The 23,277-nt window shown below is 41.2% G+C and overlaps 1 protein-coding gene across 2 annotated transcripts in view; it reads left to right on the top strand.

Annotated features, from left to right (window-relative positions):
- Positions 1-23,277, top strand: part of JAK2 (Janus kinase 2) — a 97,095-nt gene that overhangs the window by 15,568 nt on the left and 58,250 nt on the right. The window contains exon 3 of one of the 2 annotated variants that reach the window (XM_020801536.3): positions 9,946-10,195. The exons of the other annotated variant lie outside the window; for it this stretch is intronic. The gene's annotated coding sequence lies outside the window, so the exon portion shown is untranslated. The remainder of the gene's footprint in view (positions 1-9,945; positions 10,196-23,277) is intronic. 2 annotated transcript variants of the gene reach the window in all.

Raw genomic sequence — 23,277 nt, 5'->3', positions numbered from 1 at the left:
TGGCAGTTACATTTTGTTTCTCCTCAGGGAAGGGTATGGAAGGAGAGGAAGGGAGATGGCAATTGCTGCAGTGCGGTGTCTCGCAGCCAGGACTCCGGAATGTTCGTAGTGCTTACGAAATAGACTGAATGCAACTTTAAAACAGATATGATGTCTGTTTTTTAAAAAGCTTATCTCGTTATCTTGAGATCAAGATAACAGAAGTGAATTGAACTACCGGTATGTTTACTTGTAAAAAACCAAACAAACCTAGAGACTTTACAGGTGGCTGTGCCCTCTCTTTGGCTCAGCCAGTCACAACATGTGGAATGCTGTGAAGGGAGGAACTGAGGAGTGGAGAAGCAGCATGAAAGATCAGATCAAATGTTGTCTGAAATCAAAGAGGGTCACTTTTAAAGTTCAAAAGTTGAAAAAGAGGAGGAGGGACTTGATGGTGGGAAAGTGGAGAGGTCAGGGAAAATTTAAGCAGATACAGATGTAAGTCACTTAAAGTACTATCAACATCTGATTCAGTCTAACCTACTATCTTGTTCCAGCCTTGCAAATAAAATACTGTATTGTTATGTTAATTCCTACTTAAGTCTTATTCGGTTTAAGAACTGTGAATTTCTAAATGCTACTACCAAAACCTGGAAAACACACACAGCCTATATCTGCTGGTGATTTTCTTTTATTCTATGAGCACCTCTCTGGTGCTCGGAATCAGGGAATATAGAAGGACATAGGAGCCCAGAAAAATAAAAAATGGCCACCAAACAGGGAGAGCTTGATTGTGCTGCTGCCATAGGCACCTATGGGTACAGCACAAAATGGTGACACCTCTCCATCCTCCCTGACAAGCAGTTCTGTAATCTTGAAAAGGGTGCATTAACCAACAATTGGCTACAAAAGAAACCTCTAGCATTAAATTGTTTATATTATGTATAGTCTGTCAGATGAGTATAATGATTTGTGCATCAGTTGATTTAAATTAGTCTTTAAGAGTGTAATGGAGATTTTTCTTGAAATTATCAAGAAAAAGATGACAACAGCATGGCTAGCCTTTTGGAGTTAAATGTCTGTTTTGATTGCAGGTGGAACAGATTTTTTACAAACACGCATAAAGGAGAAATGGCACTGTTTTGCATATGGATTCCAAGTTGCAAGTGCATTTAGTCCTTTGATGTGCTGTTAAACTCAGTGCATCTTAAAAGGCCTGGACTAGGATCTAGAGAGATGCTTCTCCAGCTGGGGCTGCTCCTTGCATTAGGGAAAGCACCTTCTCCTCATGAACCTTTCACTTTTATGCCCTGATTACTAAAATGATACTTTATGAAACACAGCACTGCCGTTCGGCAACTGGGGTTCATATTTTATGGAACTGATAGAGTGCTTCCACAATCGGATTAAGTGACTTTGTAGTTTGTATGATAAAATATCTACCTGTTGAAAGCAAGGAACTGAAATTTACTTATTTTTGTTTTAATTTACCTTCTTTTGGATTGATGTATAAAGAGAAAAATCAATTGTGAAAGAGCTACTATATGATTACTCTGCACCTGCTGTTAAAGCAGTTGCTAATGATGGAGCAGGCTTGCCAAGGAAGAAAAGGGCAATCATTCTCCTGTTTCTAAATAACTTGCTGTGGCTTAGTCACATTTTCAGAGCGAGCTGCAGCTGATAAAACTGTGCCAAGTTATCTTTTTTGAGTGGGTGGGTGGGTGGGTGGAAGGGCTTGGTTGGCTATACAAGCTGACAGATGTAATAAAATTGTAGAACTGAAGAATTTTATTGCCGGTGTGAAGTAAAACATGACTTATGGGCACTCATGTTGTTGGCAGTGGTGTTGTGCATGCTGCTAAAATGCTTATCAGCATCCTTTATGCTCTCACTAAACAATGTAGATCTCTAGCGTACTTGAGAAACATACTCAGGCTGTGGGTAAAATAAATATGTTGCCTCTCTAAACAATATACTGGTTCAATTCAGAGTATGATTCAGCAGTTGAGGAAATTGGTTTTATTTATTACAGAAATTTTCAGAGAGTCTTTTGTCTTTGGTTGGTCTTTTGCAACAAAACCAGTGAGTTCTATGGGATGTTAAAAACTAACCAGTTTCATTTGCCAAAAGCTTTCATGGATTGCAGCCCACTTCATTAGATGCAACCCTAGGTTATATCGACCAGACTCCTATTATTGATGTGCAAGTGCATACATTAAATTGCTTAGTTCACCGTGCCAAATTGCTACTAAATAATAAATTGCTTACACAGTCAGGCGTGGGCCTCCTAACACAGTTGGCATCTTCTTAGTGATAATTTGCTGTGGTGAGCTGTGCTGTTACTGTAGTGAATTATGCAGTTCCTCATGTCCAGATGATACTGATTATCTGGATACAGTATATTTAATTCAGGCTTTCGGCTAAGATATGGGACTGCTCTGATCACCTTGGTAGATGAACCAACTTTATTAATTTTTCTGAATTTCCTGGTGGCATTTGAATCCAGTCAGATTGCTTCTATTATGGTAGCCCTGATTTCTTTCCTGTTGGGAGATACTCAAAAAGTAATGTGCATGAGAAGGAGTACTCTTCAGTGCCATGGCTTTTGTCTTTCAGGGCCTCAATATGATGTCACCATGCTCCAAATAAGTGGGCTTGTCCACAAAAGTTCACATTAAAATATAGCAGTTATGGTACCACAATGGTTTTGTCTTCTTTATTTTTTCATTTTGGTTTTGTTTTTGCCTAACATGCTAACATGGCTACCTCTTCTAAAACTATCAATATGCTGATAACACCCAGTTCTATTCCTCCTTGTCACAGAGGAAGCAGTCGGGATCCTTGAATGGTGTCTGAACTCAATAATGGGCTGAATGAGCTGAAGTTAAATCCTGACAAGACAGATGTGCTGCTGGTCAATAGTAAATCAGATTTGAGCGTTTGGATTCAACCTGTTTTAGAAGGAGCTGCACATCGCTAGTAGGTCAGGTTCTGCCCTTGGATTCTCAAGTGGCAGCAGTGATGAGGAGTACCTTTGCACAACTTTGCTTACTGCACCAGCTTTCTTAACCTGATGTGACTTCACAACAGTATCCATGTCCTAGTTCAGTGGTTCTTAACCTTGGGTGATCTTGGACTGCAACTCCCAGAAACTCTGGCCAGCCCAGCTAGTAGTGAAAACCTCTGGGACAAGCAGTACAAGAATACCTGAGTTATCCAAGATTGGGAACCCTACCTTAGTTACATGATGTCTGAAATTCGCTGTATGTGGGGCTACCTTTGAAGAGGGTCTGGGTGTGACAACCCCAGACCTACTGGGATATGCCACAGTTTCACTAAGCTGCCACCAACCATTCCCTGTAAGGAGTCACACAGACCAGGAATGGATTTTTAACAAACAAAGGAATAAGGTTTATTTAAATAACACACAGGGAAAATAAAATGATCAAGTGAATAAGATACAGTAACGTGGCTTAGTCTCAATCATACATACACCAGTTTGGTTCACACAGAACGCCTTTAAATAAAGCACAGACCCTGAACCTATCAGTTCTGGCTACCCATACAGACACCTGAACCTATCAGGTTGGTACTGACTGACACACAGTAGTACCCTGTCTGACACACAGACTCCCACTCAAGCTTCTTCTTCCCAGCTTCTCCTTCAGCTCACCTTCAGCTTCTAAACTTCTCCACACAGGATCCCCATATATATACAGTACAGCCCCTCCTCCTGATGTCCCGCCTTCCACTCCCCATAGGATGGAACTTTCCCTCCAAACCCATGACAGACAGGTAACATCAGTGCTGTATGTAACACTGGGATCTTCAGTTAGTGTCAGTGAAGGTACCTGGGATCTTCAGTTGGTGTAACATAGCAGCAACACTGCTAAGAGGTACATGGTATCATGATCATTTGACCCTGATACTGAAAGACCTTTGCTGATTTTGAGTTGCTCACCAGCTCCAATTCAATATGTTGTTTTTCACCTTTAACACATTAAATGGCTTGGCCCCTGACTAAGGGGTTACTTGTCTTGTTATGAGTGTGTTTGAATATTAAGATTTTCAGGAGAGGCTCTCTTAAGAATATTATGTTAGAGGTCTGCTTTACAGCTATGATGGAGACTCCCGGACTGTGGCGGGCACACTCTTCAAAATTGTGATTACTTTCCTCTGTGACTACTTTTAAGTAGATTGTAAACACACACATTTTAAAACTGGCATACAAAGTTTAACCCACCAAGTTTTTTAGCTGAGCACCTAATTGATAATGGTTTTAGTATACAGTGGTGCCTTGCTTAGCGATCGCTCCGTTGAGCGATGAAATCGCTTAGCGATGGGGTTTTGGCATTCACCAGAGCGATTGCTTAGCGATGGCACCTATGGGAAAAAATCGCTTTGTGATGATCGCGGGGAAGCGATCATCGCAAAGCCCCCATTTTCGGCCAGCTGATCGGCGGTTCCAAAATGGCCGGCGGTTCCAAAACGTCCGCCCGCTGTTTTGCCTCACTTTAGAGGCACCGAAAATGGCTGCCCTTATGGATCTTCGCATAAGGTCAGTTTTGAAGCCCATAGGAACGCATTAAACACATTTTAATGCGTTTCTATGGGCTTTTTTATTCCGTTTAGCGATGAACCGCTTAGCAACGTTTTTCCTGGAACGGATTAACGCAGTGGTGTCGAACTGTGGCCCTCCAGATGTTCTTGGACTTCAACTCCCAGAAGCCTTCACCACCACCTCTGCTGGCCAGGATTTCTGGGAGTTGAAGGCCAAGAACATCTGGAGGGCCACAGTTCGACACCACTGGATTAACGTCACTAAGCAAGGCACCACTGTATTTAATTGATTTTAATGGTTTTTTTAACATGGTTTTTATTTGCTTTTATGATTTCCTGATGAAATTTAATTTTTTGCTTCTTCCTGTTCTTTTTTGAAGATTGTAAGTTATTTGTTAAAATCACTCTAGAAGTATTTTGAGTAGAAGAAAGGAAAAAAAGGATATTACAGCTGTGATCAGTAGTTAAAAACAGAAGAATAAAAGGAAGCTTGCAGTCTCGACATGCAGGAGAAACTGCCTCCGTGACTGCATGGTCAGAAAGGTCTAAGGAAGAGTGAGCGAGCAAATAAATGCAAGCAGGACAGACAAGAAGAGAAGGGTCTGAAGGGGCTTCTCTCAGATGCTAGAGGTGGGAAAAAGGACTCTGGTGATTGGTTAGTGGCACAAAGCTTATGAAAACTCTTCCACCAACACCCAGTGGTAATCGCATGCAAGATTGTTATTATCCCAGAAGAAATTAGTCTGGTTTCCTCCTAATTTTTTGCACCAGCAGAGAAATACTTTTTTAAAATTTGGGTGTTTTGACAATAAGTTTACTTCTAATAGGTAACCACTTTATTTGATGTGCTCTTAAAGTGCCTTAAATTTAGTTTTGTTTTAATGTTGTCATTTGATTTGTTTCTTAATGTGTAATGTTTTTATCTACATCTTCTAAAAGTTGTTGTGAGCTGCCTTGGTTCCCAGTTTAAAAAGATAAGTGGGATAGTAATCAAATCAACAAGCAGGGAAGCTTAAACTAGACAGGACAGTACTCCTTGTGAGTTGAGGGGTAGATCAAGGTATAGGAATTTAATATATCTTTGGTCTGGTTACAGTTCCCTTGAAGATTATAGCTTGGATGTACTCCTGGATTCATCCCCCAAACTTAGTTGCTCTGGAACTCCCCATCAGGGGAAGCTAGCTTGGCTCCTCCTTTCTTGTCCTGCTGCTGTTAGACAAAGATGGCTTTTATTTAAAGTAGTCTTGTATAAGTTGTGTTGCTGTTGTCCTTGTTATGTCCTTTTATCTTCTTTCCCAATGCATTTTCCTTTTTTAAAGTCTTGTAAGTTTTTTGAGTGATAAATTGTGTCAAAAAGATAATTTAATACATTGTATGTTTATCCATTTGCATATTTTACATGCAAATCTTACAAGAGGGAATCTGAAACAACAGGATGTTTCCATAGATGAAATAATATTGAAACCAGAACTGTAAACTATAATCTACAAATTAATTTAGATACCCTGACATTTCCTTGCAAAAAAGAAAAAAGAAAAATAGAAAAAGCCCCAATTTTCCATTCTACCATAAGGCCTGAAATTATGTGATCTTTCAGGCCTTAGGGTAGAATAGAAAGTTGGGGCATTATGTGCAAGAAATTTTCAGGGCATCTAAATTAATTTGTTGTTTTAGTCGAATACAATCAGATGCAAGGTAAATCTGAGTATACAGTAATAAGTTAGGCCTCACTCTTTGCCCTTGGATTTCTTGTTTAATATTTCCAAGGGGGTAGCTATGTTCATCTGTTGCAGCAAAAACAATAGAGTGGTTCTGTGCATATATAACCAGAAACAGTGTACATATAAACATCTAGCTTAAAGATTGTACACTGTGGATCTAAGGAGATGGGCTGTATTTATGAAAGGACGAGAGACCGTGGTATCTGGTCAGACTGTTCATGGTTGACAAACTGGGGCATTGAACTCTATAACATAAGGTAATTCACAAATGAATTTGGAGAACACAGTGCAAGTGGAATTGTTAGGGCTTCTCACCCAATCATCTGTGACAAGAGAAAAATGCTACTTGATGAGCCACAGCTCCCTGCCTCCTTACCCTCCGACTGTCTCTCTCTCTCTCATCCTGCAGTCCTCCCCTCCCCCCTCCCATTGCAAAAGGAAAACAGCCCTCTTCACTCGAGAAGAGAGTTCGAGCAGCACATAGATATATAGCTCTGCAGGAGACTGTAGAGTAATCCCTGCTGTCGAATATGGAGATTCCCTGCTCCCAATTTCAACTGAATGAGGACACATCCTGGAGTGAGAGGGAACCGTGACTCCTTAAGAGGACGGATGCTTTTGCTTTTAGTTTTATTTTTGGTGGAGACATTTAAAAATTAAAATGGGGAGCACACAGCTTCCAAAATTACTATGTCCTAAGTAGAAACTCCTGGCCTGGTGAATCCTGTCAATTGTTTGCTCATGTGTGAGGGGGTAAAGAAAAGGTCCAAAAATCTGTTTAATTTTTTTTAAAAAAAAAACAATCTCTTATGTTAAGATCAGAGAACAATGGAAACTGTACAGTACAAGGTGCCCCGCAATTACCATATGTTTCTAGTGCTGCGTCTACAGTTGAGAGTTAAAAAAGTGGAAAAAGAAAAAATCTGTTAAAGTGGAAGGAGGAGTTTAAATTGTTAGAGTATAATGTTGAGAGTGGTATTGCAAGATGTTCAGTGTGTCCACAGTTCAAAAGATTGTGCGATTCATCTTCACGTGTCAATGGATTCAAACAACAACTTCGTCACGAGACTTTCGAGTTTCACAATTTTTCAGCTCCACACATGAGGTGCATGGAAGCATTAGATGTTCAAAAATGCCCAGAAAATTCTTCCTTGGCAAAGTGTCTAAAAAGTATGGACGGAAAAATGTTCTTTCATTTAGAAGTATTATTTAATATAAGTTTTTATATTGCCCCAAACAATAAGCCCTTTACTGATATTAGAGGTCTTGCCGAGCTTGTAGGTAAACTTAATGTGGAAGTGCTAGAAGAACATACCAATAATAAACAGTGTAAGAAGTTTATACATTACATTGCACAAAGTGTGAAAGAAGATGTTGTTGCTGACATAAAAGCCTCAGAATTTGTTTCTGTGTTACTAGATGGTTCCACTGATAGACCTGATGTGGAGGAATGTATCATTTGTTAGGTATATAAATGCTAGTGGTGTCAAGGAATCATATTTAGCTATTGTGCTCCCTTAGCAAATAGCACTGCCTCAGGCTACCTAGACACCATAGACAAGGAACTCCAAAGAGTGAACTTGGATTGGAGACATGGAACATGTTTAGTTGGTCTGGCAACTGATGGAGCACCTTTGAGGATAGGGGGTGTTAATGTTTTGACAACTAAAATTACCAATTGTGCAAGGCATATCACAACTCTTCATTGTGTTGCACACAGACTTCAGCTAGGTGTGCTGAAGTCACTTAAAGGGGTATCTTATATTGATGAAATTGACCATTGCCTAATTTCTGTGTACAAATTCTACAACAGGTTCAATAAAAAGCAAAAGCAGTTGTCAGAAACAGTAGAAGTTCTGTCAACAAAACTGCTGAAATTGCAGAATTTGTATAGAGTATGTTGGTTAGCCAGCAAAGTGGGACTATCAAAGCTATCATTGAAGACTGGAGATCTCTTGTGACACACGTTGAAAATGTGAGTTGTGGGAAGGAGAGCGACAGCAACAAAGCTAAAGGCATTCTGAAGACCCTTAAAAAGTACAGATTCTTAAGAACTTTGCATTTTCTCCATGATTTTTTGTTGCCTTTGAAAAAACTGACTTTTCTGCTAATAAATCAAGTGCAGATTCATATCAAGAAAACAATAGCCAGTCTTGAAGAACTGAAAAAAACTCCAGGACCTATGTAGATTGAATTTATAAACAATACTTCAGTGACTGGGATCTACAGTGGTGCCTTGCAAGACGAGCGCCCCGTTTAACAACGAAATTGCATTATGATGAACTTTTTGCGATTGCAAAAGTGATCGCAAAGCGATGTTTCCTATGGTGGAATTCCTGCTTCGGGAACCGATTCTCGCAAAACGACAATTTTTAGCCAGCTGATCGGCGGTTTCAAAAGGCTGCTGGGTAAAAAAAAATGGCTCCCAGCTCTTTTCTGGGACGGATTCCTCGCTGTACAGGCAGCGAAAATGGCCGTGCTATGGAGGATCTTCACTGGGCGGTGAGTTTCAAGCCCATAGGAACTCATTAATCGGGTTTTAATGCGTTTCTATGGGCTTCTTTATTTCACATTATGACGTTTTCGTTCTACAGCGATTTCGCTGGAACGAATTAACGTCGTAATGCGAGGCACCACTGTACAATGAAATCCAGCTTGATGAAATTACAAAGGAACAAAAAAAGTTTGTGATAGAAAAATTTTTGAGATTGGGAATGGCTGACATAAAGATGCGCTTTTTGAACACTGCTACAGATGGCATATTAACATCTATGTCAATACAGTGGTGCCTTGCACAGCGAGGTTAATCCGTTCCGGATTAACCCTCGCTGTGTGAAACATCGCACTACGGAAAGTAAAAAGCCATTGGAACGCATTAAACAGGGTTTAATGCGTTCCAATTTGGCCGAATACTCACCGTTGTGCGATGTTCCGGTATAGCCGGCAGCCATTTTCGCGCCCTCCCCTCGCTGAACGAGGGCGCGAAAACGCTGCGATCAGCTGTCCGGCAGGTCCAAAATGGCCGCCGGAACAGCCGAAATGGCGGGGCGCAGCGTTTTCGCTCCCTTGGTAAGCAAGGGGAGCGCGCGAAAACGCTGCCGGAAGCCCCAAAATGGTTGCGCGCAGCCATTTCGGGGCTTCCGCAGCGTTTTCGTGCGCTCCCCTTGCTTACCAAGGGCGCGAAAACGCTGCACCCCGGCCCCTTTCGGCTGTTCCGGCGGCCATTTTGAAGCCGCGGAACAGCTGATCGGCGGGTCGCAAAGCGAAGGTCGGTAAGCGAACCGCTTACTGACCTTTGCTCTGTGAATTTTCCCCTATGTAGGTGCCGTTTTGCGATCGCATTTGCGATCGCAAAAACGGCATCGTTGTGCGGATTCGTCGCTCTACGGAGCGACCGTTGTGCGAGGCACCATTGTATTTGATACTTTCACATGGCCAGAACCGTCCTTGGAAAGTTTTGGTTAGAAGTAACTTTACTTGTATCTCATTACAAAGACCTTTTGCAACACAAGGGCAAAGAAGACATAATTCAGAAAGCCCTGGATGAATGGTATGAATTCAAAATATGTGCATAAGGTCTGTCTTCAGTGGATTTATTGGGAAAGGCAGTGAATCACCATGGGGGGTAGGTTTCCTGTTCTTCTGAAGCTTCTTAAAATTGCCTCTGTTCTATCTGTTTCTACAGTTAGCTGTGAAAGGGGTTTCAGCCAGATGAATCTGATCAAAAATAAATTCAGATCGTGTTTAGAGAATGAAAGCTTAGATGTCCTTATGTTGATGAATCTAAATGGACCTCCACTACCACGGTTTAACCCTACTAAAGCCATCGATAAATGGAACTTCAGTGCTAAAACTACCAAGCATGTTCAAGGACACAAGTGCAACCCCTCTGACAGCAGTGCATTTTCTACTAAGAAGACATAGGCGAATACCATGTACGTAATACAATTTATTTTGGTTTGTACGCATTGTTACATAGAAATAAAAGTGAACAAGTGCTCCGTTTAAATTTGTTAACATAAATTGCAAAGCTATAGTCTGGTCATGGTGACTAGTGAGACTTTCTAAAAATTTTCAAGCCCTGAGAATTGTTATATGCTGCTTTATTTGTTTTGTTACAGCTGGAAGCTGGTGTTTGTGCAAACTTGATGTCTGTTAAAAGAAACCTGATTTTTAAAAAAGAACTTTATGAGTGGGCTTGAAAGCTAAGCACGTCAACATCTTAAACCTAAGCAATACGGTTTAATGACTTCAACCTTTAAAAATGACTCCTCTGCCTTATGATTTTAAGCTGGCAATTTTCATGCCATGTAAAATTTAATGGGGTCTTCTTTATTTGGCTGTTGTCATGGCAAATATTTTGGCTCCATATTGCCAATATGGGTGGGAGCACCTGCCTCTTTCATATTGTATGAAACATCTTACATTTGTTTTTGTTGTTGTTCCTTTGAAGGGCTTGATTACTTCTTTATTTCTTCTCTTTAGCACAGTTGCAACTTTATAAGTAAGATTTTTGTTGTCTGATGTAACTCTAACCCATTCATACAGTTTGCTTTGCCAACAGGAGCAGTTGCAACTTTTGTTTCTATAGCATATCAGGTATTACACTTGGACCAAATTATTATTTTATGACTCTTAAACTCAATTGTATAGTTTTTCTAGTAAAATAGCATGCCTGTGATAGTTGAGACTAACAGTTTGATATAATCCTTTGTAGGAATCTGATGAATAGTATAAGAGAGAGGGGCTAGTTAGTACATAAAGGAAAATATTTGAAAATGATGAGAATTATATTAAAAATATAAAAATGTTATATTAAATATTGTATTTTGTTCACAGGTAATTAAAAGAGCAATCCTGAGTGCTAGTTAAGAGATCAAGTATTGTGATCTCAGAATAATTCTCCAGAAAAAACTGGTTTGTTTCTATGGGAAGTTTTAATCGGGTCCCTTCTGAGGGAGTGTCACAAGAGAAGCCCTTGGTTTTGCAGATCATTTTCTTAACTGTCTGTGTCTACAATGGTATAAATATTTTTGCGGTAGTGTTGTAATTGCTAGGTCTTTGTTGATCTTTCTGTCATGTGAAAGACATCTCTTGGTGTGGCATCCATGTGCACGTGATGATGGATGTGTGAGGTCTTTCATATTTTCTGCTGAATGTTTTTAAGACAGAGATGTGCTTTTTAAAAAATTCTACCTACCTATTCCTGCACACAATATCCTAATGGACCCGCTTCCCTTGATTTTAATTTGGGAAAATGTTCTTATTTTAGTGAGTGTGTGATGTCAAATTGTTAAGCATGATCCCTCTTTTAAAGCACTGCTGGCAGTGTAAATATAAACCAGCAGTGCAATTTAAAGTCCAAAAACAGTTTGCCAGTGGAGGGAGTATAGTCCTTCCGGTGTGTTTATTTGCAAAGTTGGCACATAAAGGAATTTGTGTTATTCCCTTGCTTTGGCACTTCACCAGTTTTTAACTGTAGCCAAGTTTCAGTATATTTCCTGGAGGAACATGGATGTTTAATAATAGATATATGTTATGTCTTTTTTCTAGACAATGAATGATAAAATGAATTTGACCAAACTCCGGGAGGCAGTGGAAGACAGGAGGGCCTGGCGTGCTCTGGTCCATGGAGTCACAAAGAGTCGGACACGACTTAACGACTAAACAACAACAATGATAAATGCCTTGTCATAGTCTAATTAGTGTGAATCATAAGTCAACATTAGTAATGAAAGCCAGTTCATTTCCTTTCAATACCGTGAAAACATGTTAGGATGGGTTCTTTTTCCTGTAGAGTAAGACATGCTGTTCTAGTGCTATGGTTAGGCAATCCTGAATAGTGATCTTACACAAGTGTTTCAAATTGTTTTTGTAACTTTAACAGTCCTACTGCTGTGATCTTTATAGAACAAAGGAATTTATGAATTTGTGCTTTTTTTATTAAATGACAACAGGGAGATGAGATCAGCCAATACAAACTGGATGTCTTCCAGATGTCCACTGTGTGACTGGAAGGGTACAGAACAGTCCTTCCGTAATTCTGGAATCCAAAAAATAAATAATGCTGCAGCATGAATTTTGGCTGTGCCTCATATTTGTATCAGCTCATATATTTGAGAATGTTATGACATGTTAGGATAGTTAATTTGAACAGAAGCTGATCAAGAGCCATCTCTACTACCAGCATCAACTCAAAACAGTCTACAGTGCTCAAAGACAGTAGTTGGGAGAAAGCAACTGATGTTAGGAGATAAAGGCAATGAAGAACAAAAAAAGCTGAAGAAGATAAGTGCGCTAAAAGAATAAAACATGGAAGAACAGTGTTAGATATTTTTCGATTTGAAACAACGTGTGGTTGTGATGAAGAGGTTCTTGGCCTACTTTGAAATGGTGTATGTCAGGAGGGGGATACCATAGAGGAGGGATTTCCCCCCCGGACCCAAGGCTTCCCCACCTGGTATGCAGGATCACAGCCCGGTTTGGGCTAGAATGATGTTAAGTTCATTCTTTCCACATAATTTGTGCTTTGAGTATTTAATATTGCATTTACTTGTTGATTTTCCCTTTTTTTGTGAACTGGCTGAAGAGCCCTTGTGGTATACACCAGTGGTTCTTAACGTGGGCGATAATGCCCCCCAGGGGGTGATTTCATTTTTCAGGGGGGCGGTAGAACAAAAAGGGGCGGTGTGGGGGCGCTGGAGCAGAAGAGAGCGGTTGGGGGGCACTGGAGCAAGCCAAACCTGTGAAGATGGCTGCAGCCTTTTTACAGTGTGCATGAATATATATTTTCCTCCAATCTTAATTTAGTTTCAGAGTTTTCATCTTGAAATTTTTAGTTCCTGCATTGCAGATTGTTTTTATGCCCTTTTTATATTTCTTTTCGGGTCTTAAAATTCTCTTGCTACTAAATCATTAAATGTTACTTTTTGGGGGCATTTCATTTTCTTGGAATTGAAATTTGTTTTCAGGTGCCATTGGATTTAAATGTCATAAATAAATAAATAAATAAATAAATAAGAAAGAAAGAAAGAAAGAAAGAAAGAAAGAAAGAAAGAAAGAAAGAAAGAAAGAAAGAAAGAAAGAAAGAAAGAAAGAAAGAAAGAAAGAAAGATCATCACTGCAGGGAGGGGGGCGATGATAACTTCCTCAGTGGCTCAAGGGGGCGTTTCTTTCAAAAAGGTTAAGAACCACTGGTATACACCACAAGTTAAGATGTATACAGTATTTGTGAAATGACTTTATTAATGAATAGGTGAAAACTTACATTCTCTTTTTCCCCTGCTAAGTAGTGCTTGGCCCATCTGCATGAATTTGTTCGCAATAGTTTCAGGACATAGATGTTCATTCTTTGAAGAATATTTAAATCCATGGGGATAGGTCTGTGGATGAGCATGCAAACTGTGCTATGATATTGTTTTCTTATTTATGGTAAAATAGTATGCTATAATTTACCTAGAAGATGACATAGTTGAGTGAAGTTGCACATGGCGTCCTGAACAAATAATCTTAGTATGGTTCTGTTTTAAATGTGTGTAAAAAGTGACAGTATATCCAAGCATATATTTTTTAGAGTTTTAAAAAGAGGGGGTAAGATATAGAAAACTATTGTCATACTAAATTTAGAATGCCTGAGAAGCTGCGTGCATATATGTGTGTGTATATATGTGTATATATGTATAAAGCAACGCGTGCTGCTTACCGTATTTTTCACTCTATAAGACACATCTTTCCATAAGACGCACCAAATTTTTAGGAGAAGAAAACAGGAAAAAAATAATCTGTTTTCTTCTCCTAAAATTTGGTGAGCCTTATGGAGAGGTCCATCTTATGAAACACACCCTAGGACACTAGGGTGTGTTCCAGGACCCTTCGGAGACTCACCCTGCCCCCCCAGGGGCCAGAAGGGGTGAAATCGCCACCTTCTGGGACTCTTCTGAAGCTCCCCAAGCCTCAGAAGAGCCCCAGAAGGTGGCAATTTCACCCCCTCTAGCCTCCGGAGGGGGCAGGGTGAATCTCCAAAGGGTCCTAGGGTGTTTTCTAGGACCCTTTGGAGACTCACCCTGCCTCCCCCGGGGGCCAGAGGGAGCAAAATCGCCACCTTTTGGGGCTCTTCTGAAGCTTCCCAAGCCTCAGAAGAGCCCCAGAAGGTGGTTATTTCGCCCCCTCTGGCCCCAGGGGGAGGCAGCGTGAGTCTCCAAAGAGTCCTAGGGTGTGTTCCAGGACCCTTCGAAGACTCACCCTGCCTCCCCCTGGGGCCAGAGGGAGCAAAATCGCCACCTTTTGGGGCTCTTCTGAAACTTCCCAAGCCTCAGAAGAGCCCCAAAAGGTGGCTATTTTGCCCCTATGGCCCAGGGGGAGGCAGGGGGAGTCTCCAAAGGGTCCTAGGGTGTGTTCCAGGACCCTTCGAAGACTCACCCTGCCTCCCCCGGGGGCCAGAAGGGGTGAAATAGCCACCTTTTGGGGCTCTTCTGACGCTTCCCAAGCCTCAGAAGAGCCCCAGAAGGTGGCTATTTCGCCCCCTCTGGCTCCGTGGGGCGGGTGGGGGGAGCGTCACAAGGGTCCCAGTGAGCCTTCCAGGACCCTTGCAACGCTCCCACCCACCCACTCCCCACGGGGCTGGCACGGGCAAAATCGGCAGCTTCTAGGACCTTTTGTGAAACTTGAAATGCTCAGAAAAGGTCCTGGAAGGTGATGATTTCACCCCCGCTGGCCCTCGTGTGGGGTGGGGGGAGCTTCGCAAGGGTCCTAGTGAACCTTCCAGGACCCTTGCTACGCTCCCCCCCACCCCCCACGGGGCCGGCGTGGGCGAAATCGGCAGCTTTCAGGACCTTTTGTGAGGCTTGAAAGGCTCAGAAAAGGTCCTGGAAGGTCACGATTTCGCCCCCGCTGGCCCCGTGGGGAGTGGGGGGAGCTTCACAAGGGTCCTAGTGACCCTTTCGGGACCCTTGCAATGCTCCCACCACCACCACCCCACGGGGCCGGGGCGGGCAAAATCGGCAGCTTCCAGGACCTTTTCTGAGCCTTTCAAGCCTCACAAAAGGTCCTGGAAGCTGCCGATTTCGCCCCCGCTGGCCCCGTGGGGTGTGGGGGGAGCTTCGCACGGGTCCTGGAAGGCTCACTCGGACCCTTGGGAGGCTCCCCCCCACAGGGCCAGTGGGGTCGAAATCACCCCCTTTGCTCCATAAGACGCATAGGCTTTCTACCCCCCTTTTTCTGTGGAAAAAGTGCGTCTTATAGAGTGAAAAATACGGTATATACCGCCCCATAGTGCTACAAGCACTTCTGGGCGGTTTGCAAGTTAATTATGCAGGCTACACATTCCCCCACCACCATAGCAACCTGGGTACTCACTTTACTGACCTCGGAAGGATAGAAGGCTGAGTCAACTTTGAGCCGGCTACCTGGGATTGAACCCAGGTCGTGAGCACAGTTTTGGCTGCAGTACAGCGGTTTAACCACTGCGCCACGAGGCTCAGTATATATGTGTGTTTGTGTATATATTTGTATAGAATTGTGTGCATGTGTGTGTATGTGTAATGTATGTATGTTTGCTAAGAGTTTTCAGCTGGAAAACAATACTACTGAGATTTTACATTTGTCTTCTATCACGTTTATTCATATTTTCAATTATTCAGACACATTACGAAGAAGATAGTCTATAAAAAGACCTCATTTAAAACAAATTGTTTGAAGTTTCCCCCCTTGCTTTTGTATCCAAAAGCCATGTGATAAAGCCCTTGCAGTCCCTTGCAGTAAATAATTCAATGTTGGATTTCTTTGTTCATATTATAGGTGTTCCTGACGCTGTCTTAGGTATAAGGTGTACAGCTCTCTCCTAGCAATACTTGAAACCATGCCAACACTGTTGTTTCTCCTCTGAATAGTTGCACATAGGGTTCTAGAGCTTCTGAAGGCCATTTCCATCATGATGATCTAGATGCCATTTCTTTCGTAATGTAAATAAGGTATCTTCTTTGTAAAGATAGTCAAAATGAGTTCAATGTCCTTTCTTTCTAAGATAAAGCAACAGTCTGTTGATCTATGTTGTCTGAGCCTATGTTTACTCTTGTCTGACTTCTAAACCAAGTTAGCCTTGCTCTGGAAGCACATGTCACAATCCTGACACAGTAGCTGCTGCATCTGTTTCAACAGGGTTCTGTATCTCATCTTTGTTTTACCTCCTTTCTTGCTAGTGCTGGCAACTGCAGAAGCAGTATGTGGGTCAATATTCTTCCTTCACAAATGGAAGGCAGACAGTTAAAATTCATGATCTTACAACCTTATATAAAATGAGCAGATTTGGGCAGGTGTAGCGATGATTTGTTTTGGTAGCTGCTAGGGCCCACGCGTATGGATCCTTCTTTTTTTATTCCTTGAAAGAGGTACTGTCTCTTGCTGAGAGATGGTTGAGGGAGATATCTGCAACAACCATTTAATGCCACATAGCAGTTCTGGCTTTGAATATTTACAGAAGGTACTACCCCAGAACATTCTGACAGCAGGTGCAATCACAAAGCCACAAGAGACATTCTATTTGAAGTTTTGGAGGATGTACTTTAATTTCTGCTAGGTCTCCATGGTCAACCAAATAGAGGCACATGCTTACTAGTGATTCAAGAAGGGAGACATAGGTTTGTGCAACAGGTTTCTCTTAGTAATTGTTTAAGCCATTAATTTGTCTCTAGCACTGGAGTTTAGAGATACAGCAAGCCCTTTCAAGAATAAAAAAAAATCTAAGAAATCTAAAAAAATCTAAAAAAAAAAATCTAAAAAAAAAATCTATAATTTTAACAGCCTAAGGTGGGCTTTTTGTTGTCATTATTGCTGAAAGATTGAGATGGAAACCATTGCTGATCTACTACTGATCATTTGAAAATCTACCAGTCACCTGTTACGAACAATGATTGTGTATACTGTTAACCAAAAGGGCAAGTATAGATGGGGTGATTTTATATACAGTGTTCAGTTTGCTCCTTTCTGGAAGTACAGTGTTTGTTTGTTTTTTTGAAAGTAAAATGTAATCTGAAGCTGTTTCTTTAGAAAAATTCTGTTGTGATTAAATAGCTGTGTGTGATAGAAACATTATTGTTCAGAGAACTGCCGAAATTGGTCCTTTTGGTTCTGCTATTGCAATTTTTGTAACAGGGCTGAACGAGATTCAGCTTGCACAACAAGGCCGCAGAGGTTGGGCAAGAATAGTTAAATACCAAATTCAATGTAGCATGTGGCTTTCCATTACAATCTTGGACATCTGTGGTCAAAGAAATTGTGCAGATTCTTCTAAGTGGTCTTATGCTGTTCTTCTGAAGAGATGGACTTTGTTTTTAGTTGCTTGTTTATAGTACAATGTGTTGTTGCTGTTAACTTATTGACAGTAAATCTGTATCTGAGTGTTAGGTGCAGTTTTCCCTCTAAGCTGTGTGTTCACGCGCTCGCCCAAAGCTCCATGGGGGCTGTGCATGGGCAGCCAAGCAGCCGGTTTGTTTACTTCCTGTTCATATTAAGCCCTGTCCATCCACGGGCACATCCACTGTCCCGCACAGCAGGACAGAAAATTAGAGGGAATGTTGATTATGTGCCGTTGTGTCACAACCAACTTATAGCTAACCTAACATGGCTTTCAAGGTAAGTGAGATATTTAATAAGTGTTTTTACCAGTTCCACTCCAGTGAGTTTCTGTGGCCAAGTAGGGATTCAAACCTTGGGCTCCAGAATCCTAGTCTGTCGCTCTGTCCATTAAACTGCACTGGGTACTGTATCTGACTGCAGTGATTACGTATTCTGTCCACTTCTCAGTTGTGAATTTTCTTCCAACCCGAATCTCAGTCACAGGTACAGTATCTATATTCTCTTCCTCAAAATCTGAACTGTAGTAGGCCTGCAGGCTTGGTAGATAAACTGATAAGTTAGATGTTGGGTGACAAGCTTACAGCAAAAGAAAGAGTGTTGTTTTGTTTTCGGTGTTCTTGATTTTTGTTATTATATCCTACTCTTCCCCATAGTGTCTGGAGGGGGCATTTAGGTTATCAGTCTTATTTTCACTCATCTCTGAATGATCATCATACTTGGCATACTGCTTGTTATAGTAATCATGATAAATGCTAAATCAGTAGCAGTATGTCTGGTGCATTGGTAATGTTACTCTGTTTGTATTGGTTGACATACATTCATAGCACATCCCCGAATAAGTGAGAATTATCTATGTACATACTGGAGCTTTACATTCTGCTCACTCCCATGCAGCTGTTCCATGTCACCTGCAGAGTAGCTGTAAATGGTTTGACAAAGAGAGATGGTTCATTGCCATCTCAAGTTGTTGCAGTCATAGAAGGAGATCATGGAGTGGGGAGGCACACTTGAGTGTCCAGAGACATTTGGGTGTGCCTTCTTAGATTTTTGGTTTCTGTCCATAGCATTGAGAGGGAAAATTCATACATCTTCTATTGTGGTGACATGCAGGCTCTTAATGGTATCCAAAGAGAACTGATTTCTGATACTATTAAAGTCTTCTTAGACCATTACTGGCCCAGTAATTTGGTCTGAATGAATATATGGTACATTACTACCTTTGCCTTGATAAAACAGCATATACAGGGTTACAAAGGTACTTTAGAACTTTTAGAAGAAAAACACTCAAATTATTATTTTCCCAGCTAAGTGAATGTTCTGTGTTGTTTATTTACTAGAAGTACCAAGTACAGCCAGTAACTATATTTTAATGTTATATTTGCTTTGACCAAATAAACTCTAGTGAAATCATAATCTGATGATAAATGAATAAATAGATAGATGTTTGTTTTGGATCTGAAAATGGCTGAACTTTCTTTTATACCACTGATCAAAGTCTTTGTGAGTGAACATATTTAAATTCTCTTTAAAAGGCCTCTGGTACATGACTCTCGGGGTGGCAGCTGCAGTCATAAGACTGCTTTTGGAAAATTAGAGGGCTCTCCCTCCCTGTTTCAAATCTCTATAAAATGTGAGGTAGTTCTAGGCTATGGGGTGAATACTGCAACCTGCATCATCCCTCACCATATGATGGCCATGCTGTCCCTGTAATAGGATTTACAGTCCAGCAACATCTTGACTGTCCCCCACTCTCCTCTGGAATATTGAAGGCAAAAGAATGAAACTCTTGTAAAATAACCTACAACAGAATCTGCTGCCTGTAAAATCTGGATAATCTAACAAATTTATAAAAAGAGGTAGGACAAATGTGTTAGATGCTTTTGCCCCTGGATAGCTCAATGGTTTAGGTTCTCAAACTTGAGTTCCCAGATGTTCTTGGACTGCAACTCCCAGAAGCCTTTGCCACTAGCTGTGCTGACAAGGACTTCTGGGAGTTGCATTCCAAGAATATACGGGGACCCAAGGTTGAGAACCACTGGTTTAGGTATCTGGCTCTGGAGCCAGAGATTGGGAGTTCGATATATTTTTTCTGGATTCACTGTGCCTCCTGGAAGAAAAGCCCACCTGCATGGTCTTGTGCAAGCTGCACAGTCCCAGTGTGGCCCCAGCAGCGGGAAATAGTAAATCACTTGTGAGTTTTCTGTGTCTAGAAAAACCTGGAAAGGGTTGCCATAACTCAGAATTGACTTGACGGCATGCAATTATTATTGGAACCTAGAGTCTTTTGGGAATGCTGTGTATCAAAAATGGTGTGCAATATGTCTTTCAGCTGCTTTGCTGCAAGCCCATGCTATGTGAGACTAGCCTGCTTGTAGTGATGTGCAACAATATGTCTAGAATAAAGCTTTTCTCATATTCCTTAATGCTGTCATAAACTGTTGCCTGATAATCCATTTGTGGGCAAGAAGTGGATGTGTGGAAGATCAGAGCATAAAATTCTGTTTGGGTTTGGGTTTCCTTGGTGCGTAATTGCAAGAGCAAATGCAAAGATAACCCCAATCGAGTTGTATGTTTGTGGGGCCCTTGTAGGCATACACTGAATCAAATGGATTTTGAGGTTGTTTAATTTCCTGCCATTTCATGCATTGAACATTTAATACATGTAGATGTATGAAGATGGTTTAGACGTTCTATGCTTAGATTCTGAATTTGTTCTTTAAAATGTTTAAATATTTTTTCCTTTGGAAAATTTTCCAATGTGGAAATGGGAAGTGTTTTCCAAAGTGGAATTATAAGTATAAATGCCACATTGTTATTAGAATGTTGTATTTGATTTTGAGGAATGGAATAGGTTTACATCAACTGTATTCCTTTAAGGGTATATATGAAACTCCCATTGCATTGCCGTGAGATTTGGCAGGGGCAAGGGACACAGAATAAGAAAATCTTACTTACTAAAATGTTTTGCATTTAATGAAGCACAGACCGTGGTGTTAATCTTAAAATAAACCCAGTGTTTACACTAGCAGCAGACACTCCTTTCTCCGCCCTCTTCAAGTTGTGTTTACTTCCAGAGGCCAGAGTTGTTTTTGTGGTTTACCATTTTCTGTCAAGCTCTGTTTGTAGAGATAACAGTGGTCCTCACTGTGCAAGTTGTCTTATATCTGAATTACCGGCTGTCTGCTTTTTAAGATAAGAAGCAAGGCTTGGGTCTTCTCAGGGAAAACAATGTATAATATGAATTGCTGTGAAATCATCATGTTTTACATATTTGCCACCTTTGTATTCCATATTTTATGCCTTTCATGGTACATCTCTTTTTTTTTCTGGATTCACTGTTTTAGTGATTTAACAAAAAAAGTTTGCAACAGTATGCTTTATCATGACATTCTGGAGGTGATGAGTGAATATGGTTCTTATGGCAGTTTCTTTTTGTCACATTATTAGAAAAAGGAAGAAAAGAATACATGGAAATTTATGATTTGAAATGGGCCTGAAAGAGCTTTATTTAAAGAGAACTCTGATTTGATATAGTTTCTTGTCAGTTTCGTACAGAAGACATGTTTTTCCTCGGTGTTGCGTCTTCACATGTTTGGAAGCAGTGGCAAAATGTGGGGCTGCTGTAGATCCCCCTGCTAAGCCACTTCCACTACACCTTCTCTCTGCTCTCACAGTTGAGGCTCAGTTTCAGCTCTGACAATGAAATCAGTTGCCAACATTCATAGCGACTGTGATAGCTACATAGAAGCATCCATGTCGAGGGTGGGCAGGATGCTTTTGTACTCATGCTGTTAATGTAGTCATCCCAGAGGTTTAGTTGGTGGAATTGTTAGAGGAGTCATTAGCTTAGCTCCAGCCCCACCCTCTTCGGAAGAGTACATACACACTCTAAGCTTGTTTGGGACTTTTTTTTTGTTTTCTGTACCCAGTATCCTATTCCCTAGCTCCACTCTTGTAGCAGGAGTGATGTTACCAGAAACAAAGTACTGTAAAGCTGATACGCTTCATAACGCTTAAGGAAATCTCTGGGTGGTTTACAATTAATTATGCAGCTACACATTGCGCCCCACCCCGCCAATTTGGGCCTTCTATTCACCAACCTCAGAAGGATGGGTAAAACTTGAGCTGGCTACCTGAGCCTGTCGGAATTGAACTCAAGTCGTGAGCAGAGTCTTGACTGCAGTACTGCAGTTTAAGCACTGTGCCACAAAGCTCCTTAGAAGCAGCAAATTGCTGATAAAGAAGTCTTCTTTTGATTTTGGATTACATATGGCTCAGCCACAGTGAGATAACATGATGTGCAACCCAAAATCAGAAGGAGGAATTCTTCAAAGAGTGGCGGTCTGCTGCTGGTGCTGACATCACTCCCATAGTGCCAGCATAGCTACCGATCAGGATTCTGGACAATGTGGGACATTCTGTTAGAAGACCTGTGGCTATTTGAAAGCATCTTTCCTACTTTGTGAACATTACACAATATTAAAACTCTCCTCAAGTATTCCCAAACTGATTATGATAAATACACAGGGATGCATTATATCCACCCTCATTCCAGCTTCCCTCTCTCCTCATGTGAACAGTGAAGTTGTGTGTACCAGTATTTAGCAGTTCCTTGATTTTCCAGAGTTTTGAAACATGGCGAGTACCTCCATGTGTCATGTTTTGGAAATCTTTCTCCCCATGGGGAGAACAGCAGGAGTAGGAATAGCAGAAAAACAGCGTTAATGTGCTGAAATAGTTGTTTATAATCATAATGTGTGTATTAGTCTTAACTGTATGTATGCCTTTCTAGTCTACATTACAGTTTATTGAGTTATTGCACAATGCACATGGAACCAGTGGTCCTTCCAGTGTTTGACTATATTGGTCAAGGATAACATTCTTAATGACCAGGGAACATGGGATCTATAGTCCAGTAGTATGTGGAGGCTCTGTGGTTCTCTGTCTTCTGCATATTATATGTGTGTGGGTTTTATTGAGAACACAACACAGCAAAACAAAAAAAGGCAACACGTCACTTTTTATTTGTTAGACCAGCAGCTGTTAAAAATCTCACTATACTTAATTGGGAAACTTTAGAGACATTAAACAAGAGAAAATTACTACAGTGGTGCCTCGCTTAACGCACCGTTTAACGACGAACCCGCATAGTGATGTCGCTTTTGTGATCGCAAAAGCGATCGCATTGCGATGTTTAGATAGGCAAAAACTTGCATTGCGATGAGCGGTAAGTGTTTCACTTACCGATCTTCGCATTGCGATATTTTTACAACAGCTGATTGGCAGTTCCAAAATGGCCACCGAGTGCACAAAATGGCCACCGCAAGTGTTTTCGCGCCCTGCCCTCGCTTACCGAGGGCACGAAAATGGCGGCACTATGGAGGAACTTCGCTGAATTGTGAGTTTGGGCCCCCTGTGGGGTTTTTGATCCGTTTAGCGATGTTTTTGCATAGCGACGATTAATCCGGAATGGGTTAACGTCACTATGCAGGGCACCACTGTGTATCGTTTCACAAGTACAGTGGTGCCTTGCCAGACGGTTGCCTTGTGGAACGATTAATCTGCAAGACGATTGTTTTTTGCGATCGGTATTGTGCTTCACAAGACAATGTTTTCTATTGATGATTTTCACAAGACAACGATTTTTCCCTATTGGAACGCATTA

The sequence above is a fragment of the Pogona vitticeps genome, chromosome 2 (genome assembly GCF_051106095.1).
Source record: "Pogona vitticeps strain Pit_001003342236 chromosome 2, PviZW2.1, whole genome shotgun sequence".
NCBI lineage: Eukaryota > Metazoa > Chordata > Lepidosauria > Squamata > Agamidae > Pogona > Pogona vitticeps.
This window is presented reverse-complemented; position numbering and strand designations above follow the sequence as displayed.